This window comes from Schistocerca gregaria, unplaced genomic scaffold, assembly GCF_023897955.1.
Source record: "Schistocerca gregaria isolate iqSchGreg1 unplaced genomic scaffold, iqSchGreg1.2 ptg001297l, whole genome shotgun sequence".
Taxonomy (NCBI): domain Eukaryota; kingdom Metazoa; phylum Arthropoda; class Insecta; order Orthoptera; family Acrididae; genus Schistocerca; species Schistocerca gregaria.
The window spans coordinates 7,501-15,000 of NW_026062609.1; the positions used below are offsets into that span (position 1 = coordinate 7,501).

At 52.7% G+C, this 7,500-nt stretch overlaps 2 non-coding genes across 2 annotated transcripts; both read left to right on the forward strand.

The window, feature by feature from the left end:
• The first annotated feature begins 5,014 nt into the window (after positions 1-5,014).
• On the forward strand, positions 5,015-6,907 carry LOC126330466 (small subunit ribosomal RNA). The gene has a single exon (XR_007562920.1). It is a non-coding gene; the product is annotated as a small subunit ribosomal RNA (ribosomal RNA).
• Positions 6,908-7,276: 369 nt separating this feature from the next.
• On the forward strand, positions 7,277-7,431 carry LOC126330462 (5.8S ribosomal RNA). The gene has a single exon (XR_007562917.1). It is a non-coding gene; the product is annotated as a 5.8S ribosomal RNA (ribosomal RNA).
• The last annotated feature ends 69 nt before the right edge of the window (positions 7,432-7,500 follow it).

Genomic DNA, 7,500 nt, shown 5'->3' on the forward strand with positions numbered 1-7,500 from the left:
CGTACGCCGCACCAAGTGCTCCACCCGCGACCGTACGTGCCCCGCCGAAATCGCAACTCCGGCGGATGAACGGCGGACTTTTCTCGCAGTCGTAAGTTGCAATCCACCCCTATATCTTGCGTCTCATGAAGAGTTATATCAAGTATGCCAAATTCCCGCTGTCCCTATACATGCAGTAAGTTCGTCATGGGCGCTGGCCGGCAGGCCGCGAGACCTGACGCCCGGCGGCAAAGAGTGCCCCTCTGAGGATATAGATGTTCCGTTCCGCCGCACAATGGTGACGGTGACCGCTGCCTGCGGTGGCAACGCTGGGCAGAGTCGATACTCGCCGTGTGGTGGAAGGTAAACATTATGCGGTACATCAGTACTTTCCTAATAGTTCGGTCGTCTCACGGCACTGCTTAGTAAATGATGCAAGGCCACATATAGATGATTTATGCGAATGTCCCTATACGTGCTGTAAGACTGGGCACACAACGTGAATCGCACGTCAGCCACACACTCGAACATGCACCACTCTCGGCCTGCAACGGAGACACACAATACGTAAACATCTGGAATGCGACAATGTCGAGTGCATCCTCTCTGCCACATTGCACCGTCGACACTATGATAACCAGAGCAGTAGGTCCACCTATAAAAGCACAATACCCCACTCCTCCGACAACTACCATTGCTCAGATAAACCAACACCACCAACACACATCCTACACAGAGGGGCACCAAATATCACCCCCCCGCCCTCGTGTTATACCACATGAAAAATTGCAGAAGTGAGAGACACAGACCCGCCAGCCTCTTGCTACAAGCATCGAACCGACGTGACATATCTGACGGTGACTCAGGCATCCGCGTACTGCCACAACTATCCACCCCCCCCCCCCCCACTCTCTCTCTGCCCCCTTCCCACACAATACCGAATTTAACCAACTTTATCGCTTAACCTAACTGTGGCTGTACCAGATTATCGCTTAACCTAACTGTGGCTGTACCAGATTATCGCTTAACCTAACTGTGGCTGTACCAGATTATCGCTTAACCTAACTGTGGCTGTACCAGATTATCGCTTAACCTAACTGTGGCTGTACCAGATTATCGCTTAACCTAACTGTGGCTGTACCAGATTATCGCTTAACCTAACTGTGGCTGTACCAGATTATCGCTTAACCTAACTGTGGCTGTACCAGATTATCGCTTAACCTAACTGTGGCTGTACCAGATTATCGCTTAACCTAACTGTGGCTGTACCAGATTATCGCTTAACCTAACTGTGGCTGTACCAGATTATCGCTTAACCTAACTGTGGCTGTACCAGATTATCGCTTAACCTAACTGTGGCTGTACCAGATTATCGCTTAACCTAACTGTGGCTGTACCAGATTATCGCTTAACCTAACTGTGGCTGTACCAGATTATCGCTTAACCTAACTGTGGCTGTACCAGATTATCGCTTAACCTAACTGTGGCTGTACCAGATTATCGCTTAACCTAACTGTGGTTGTACCAGATTATCCCTTAACCTAACTCAATTTGTCCCTTAACCTAACTCAATTTGTCCCTTAACCTAACTCAATTTGTCCCTTAACCTAACTCAATTTGTCCCTTAACCTAACTCAATTTGTCCCTTAACCTAACTCAATTTGTCCCTTAACCTAACTCAATTTGTCCCTTAACCTAACTCAATTTGTCCCTTAACCTAACTCAATTTGTCCCTTAACCTAACTCAATTTGTCCCTTAACCTAACTCAATTTGTCCCTTAACCTAACTCAATTTGTCCCTTAACCTAACTCAATTTGTCCCTTAACCTAACTCAATTTGTCCCTTAACCTAACTCAATTTGTCCCTTAACCTAACTCAATTTGTCCCTTAACCTAACCCACGTTGTCCCTTAACCTAACCCACGTTGTCCCTTAACCTAACCCACGTTGTCCCTTAACCTAACCCACGTTGTCCCTTAACCTAACCCACGTTGTCCCTTAACCTAACCCACGTTGTCCCTTAACCTAACCCACGTTGTCCCTTAACGTAACCCACGTTGTCCCTTAACGTAACCCACGTTGTCCCTTAACGTAACCCACGTTGTCCCTTAACGTAACCCACGTTGTCCCTTAACGTAACCCACGTTGTCCCTTAACGTAACCCACGTTGTCCCTTAACCTAACCCACGTTGTCCCTTAACCTAACCCACGTTGTCCCTTAACCTAACCCACGTTGTCCCTTAACCTAACCCACGTTGTCCCTTAACCTAACCCACGTTGTCCCTTAACCTAACCCACGTTGTCCCTTAACCTAACCCACGTTGTCCCTTAACCTAACCCACGTTGTCCCTTAACCTAACCCACGTTGTCCCTTAACCTAACCCACGTTGTCCCTTAACCTAACCCACGTTGTCCCTTAACCTAACCCACGTTGTCCCTTAACCTAACCCACGTTGTCCCTTAACCTAACCCACGTTGTCCCTTAACCTAACCCACGTTGTCCCTTAACCTAACCCACGTTGTCCCTTAACCTAACCCACGTTGTCCCTTAACCTAACCCACGTTGTCCCTTAACCTAACCCACGTTGTCCCTTAACCTAACCCACGTTGTCCCTTAACGTAACCCACGTTGTCCCTTAACGTAACCCACGTTGTCCCTTAACGTAACCCACGTTGTCCCTTAACCTAACCCACGTTGTCCCTTAACCTAACCCACGTTGTCCCTTAACCTAACCCACGTTGTCCCTTAACCTAACCCACGTTGTCCCTTAACCTAACCCACGTTGTCCCTTAACCTAACCCACGTTGTCCCTTAACCTAACCCACGTTGTCCCTTAACCTAACCCACGTTGTCCCTTAACCTAACCCACGTTGTCCCTTAACCTAACCCACGTTGTCCCTTAACCTAACCCACGTTGTCCCTTAACCTAACCCACGTTGTCCCTTAACCTAACCCACGTTGTCCCTTAACCTAACCCACGTTGTCCCTTAACCTAACCCACGTTGTCCCTTAACCTAACCCACGTTGTCCCTTAACCTAACCCACGTTGTCCCTTAACCTAACCCACGTTGTCCCTTAACCTAACCCACGTTGTCCCTTAACCTAACCCACGTTGTCCCTTAACCTAACCCACGTTGTCCCTTAACCTAACCCACGTTGTCCCTTAACCTAACCCACGTTGTCCCTTAACCTAACCCACGTTGTCCCTTAACCTAACCCACGTTGTCCCTTTGCCTAACATAGTTCACTGCTCGGAATCTCTGGTGTCGTTGTTATCCTCATGTAGATGTCTTGCGAGTGTTGCTTACTTTCCACATATTCCCGCTATCCACTGTCAATTGTACTGCAATAGGACTATATCGCCCCCCCCCCCCCCTCTGCCCCTCTCTTTGTGTCTCCGTCCTCTCAAGCTGGTCGGTCTGGCGTTTGAGTGTTAAATGAGCCTCGCAGCTGTTCAGTTGCGTTCAGATGTCGACGCCCTCAGTGTACGTCGTGGTATGGTCTGTGTCCATTGTCCGCTGATGTCGTACGCGTAACCCACACGCTGTACCGATCATCGGTAGTTACGTACAGAGTGAAGTAGTGTGATACGTGTGACCGTACGCTGGCTGTGCCCAACGGTGTCGAATCTCAATTTCCATATGTTGTGCTCGATGCTACTTGTCTCGTCTCCCAATAACAGCTAGGTTGCACTGTGGTACGCCGTAGAGGCGTGTGGGAGGAACGTACGAACGCATTGTATGTCACCCTGGGTCGCTGGGGGTGGTGGTGCGGTGAGTCAGGTCAGGTCAGCGTGAGCCGTGTGATGTAGTGACGCGTGTATTCCGACTTTGTCGTATTGCCTCACACAAAGTGCTACCCTGGTGGACCGCGTTCCATATCTGGGACATGCCGCAGATGCCGGTTGACAGTGGATCGCGGAAGGGACATCGCATACGTGCGCGGGCCACCTTCCACGTGTTCTCTTCTGCACATGTCGCAGTGTGTATGTGGTCTGATGTAGCGTGTCGTGACACATGACATCCTGGCATGCAAGAATTGTTGAATTCGCAAATGTAGGTGGACATCTACGTTTACTGCCCAAGATACGCAAATGAACTGGAAATCCGTTGTTGAGCGGTTGTTCACGCTGGAGGTGAATCTGTGATGGCGACGATCGGTACAGCTATTAACCGGTTGTTTCAGCGGTACCCGCCACATCCACACACGTGACTAGGCCCATGTGGGTATGAAGCGATACGCGGCGGTGGCTTGGTGGGACTGTTCCCGGCCGGTGAAGGGGGGCCGCCCGGCGTGTTGGCCGCGCGCTGCGTGGGCGCACGCGCAACAGGCGGCTGGTGGGGGGCGCCGAGTGGCAGGAGCGCCAGCCGACGGGCTCGGCAGGCGGCGCAGCTACGCTGCGGCGCACCCTGCACGCGGCGCCTGGCGGCCAAAGTTGGTTCAGCCGAGCCCGGTGCGAAGCGCGGTGGACATCTGCAGTGTGCTGGTCTGATTGAGGACTGTGTGCGTTGAGGATGCGCCGCCGCCTGGCACTCGGCGCCGCGACGCCGTCTGCTGCTCGGTCGCCCCAGCGGTTCTCGCAGGTGGTTTGTATCGCAGTTGTGCGGACGTGTTGGCGCGTGCGCTGTGCTGGGAGAGTTCGCTTCTGCACCCAAGTGGGGCTTTGCCCTTGTGTGGCGCTGGCGTTGGAGCTGCCGGTCACCATAGGTGGCGCGTGTTGTCTCCCGCCGGCAATGCCACGACAGCACGCTCCCGGGCCTCTGTCGGCAGCGGCAAGCTCAGTTGGGAGCAAGGGTGTTCGCACTAAAACCGTCTACTCGCCTAACTCCGGGCGATTGCGCCTCTCTCGAAACCGACCAAGTACCTAGGACGGCGCTGCGCGCCGCCGGGACCTGAGAGGGTTTCGAGGTGTATCGTGCAGGGGAGCTCGGCCTCCTCCTGTTTGCAGAATAATTGAGCGGACGCTTGCGTGTTCGCGCGGGCCCCCGGGACACACTCCCGGGCGGCCGGCTGCTCAGCTCTAGTTGACGCAGCTCCCTGGTTGATCCTGCCAGTAGTCATATGCTTGTCTCAAAGATTAAGCCATGCATGTCTCAGTACAAGCCGCATTAAGGTGAAACACACGCGAGACAGATAAATCAGTTATGGTTCCTTAGATCGTACCCACGTTACTTGGATAACTGTGGTAATTCTAGAGCTAATACATGCAAACAGAGTCCCGACCAGAGATGGAAGGGACGCTTTTATTAGATCAAAACCAATCGGATTGGCTTGTCTGGTCCGTTTGCCTTGGTGACTCTGAATAACTTTGGGCTGATCGCACGGTCCTCGTACCGGCGACGCATCTTTCAAATGTCTGCCTTATCAACTGTCGATGGTAGGTTCTGCGCCTACCATGGTTGTAACGGGTAACGGGGAATCAGGGTTCGATTCCGGAGAGGGAGCCTGAGAAACGGCTACCACATCCAAGGAAGGCAGCAGGCGCGCAAATTACCCACTCCCGGCACGGGGAGGTAGTGACGAAAAATAACGATACGGGACTCATCCGAGGCCCCGTAATCGGAATGAGTACACTTTAAATCCTTTAACGAGTATCTATTGGAGGGCAAGTCTGGTGCCAGCAGCCGCGGTAATTCCAGCTCCAATAGCGTATATTAAAGTTGTTGCGGTTAAAAAGCTCGTAGTTGGATTTGTGTCCCACGCTGTTGGTTCACCGCCCGTCGGTGTTTAACTGGCATGTATCGTGGGACGTCCTGCCGGTGGGGCGAGCCGAAGGGGTGCTTTCGCGTCCCGAGGCGGACCCCGTTTAAATCCTACCAGGGTGCTCTTTGTTGAGTGTCTCGGTGGGCCGGCACGTTTACTTTGAACAAATTAGAGTGCTTAAAGCAGGCAAGCCCGCCTGAATACTGTGTGCATGGAATAATGGAATAGGACCTCGGTTCTATTTTGTTGGTTTTCGGAACCCGAGGTAATGATTAATAGGGACAGGCGGGGGCATTCGTATTGCGACGTTAGAGGTGAAATTCTTGGATCGTCGCAAGACGAACAGAAGCGAAAGCATTTGCCAAGTATGTTTTCATTAATCAAGAACGAAAGTTAGAGGTTCGAAGGCGATCAGATACCGCCCTAGTTCTAACCATAAACGATGCCAGCCAGCGATCCGCCGCAGTTCCTCCGATGACTCGGCGGGCAGCCTCCGGGAAACCAAAGCTTTTGGGTTCCGGGGGAAGTATGGTTGCAAAGCTGAAACTTAAAGGAATTGACGGAAGGGCACCACCAGGAGTGGAGCCTGCGGCTTAATTTGACTCAACACGGGAAACCTCACCAGGCCCGGACACCGGAAGGATTGACAGATTGATAGCTCTTTCTTGATTCGGTGGGTGGTGGTGCATGGCCGTTCTTAGTTGGTGGAGCGATTTGTCTGGTTAATTCCGATAACGAACGAGACTCTAGCCTGCTAACTAGTCGCGTGACATCCTTCGTGCTGTCAGCGATTACTTTTCTTCTTAGAGGGACAGGCGGCTTCTAGCCGCACGAGATTGAGCAATAACAGGTCTGTGATGCCCTTAGATGTTCTGGGCCGCACGCGCGCTACACTGAAGGAATCAGCGTGTCTTCCTAGGCCGAAAGGTCGGGGTAACCCGCTGAACCTCCTTCGTGCTAGGGATTGGGGCTTGCAATTGTTCCCCATGAACGAGGAATTCCCAGTAAGCGCGAGTCATAAGCTCGCGTTGATTACGTCCCTGCCCTTTGTACACACCGCCCGTCGCTACTACCGATTGAATGATTTAGTGAGGTCTTCGGACTGGTACGCGGCATCGACTCTGTCGTTGCCGATGCTACCGGAAAGATGACCAAACTTGATCATTTAGAGGAAGTAAAAGTCGTAACAAGGTTTCCGTAGGTGAACCTGCGGAAGGATCATTACCGACTAGACTGCATGTCTTTCGATGTGCGTGTCGTGTCGTGTCGCGCAACACGCTACCTGTACGGCAGTGGCCGTGCGCCGCGTGCGGAACCACGCGTGCCTCTCAAAACTAGCGGAAGTGTTGTTGTTGTTGTGTGGTACGAGCGCTGAAGCTCTGGAGCGGCTGGCCTGCGGTACCTGGCGCCTGGCGCCGGTTTTGAATGACGTTCGCCCGAGTGCCTGTCCGCCCCGGTGTGGAGCCGTACGACGCCCATCGGCTGTGAGGCCGTTGGACACAAAAAAATAGTGGAACAGGGGCCGTCAGACGCCTCAGTCCCGCAAATGCTGCTGTCTTGAAAGAGACAGTGGGAGACTGAAAAGGAAAAGATCACCCAGGACGGTGGATCACTCGGCTCGTGGGTCGATGAAGAACGCAGCAAATTGCGCGTCGACATGTGAACTGCAGGACACATGAACATCGACGTTTCGAACGCACATTGCGGTCCATGGATTCCGTTCCCGGGCCACGTCTGGCTGAGGGTCGGCTACGTATACTGAAGCGCGCGGCGTTTGTCCCGCTTCGGAGACGTGGGAGTGTCGTGGTCGCCTGTGT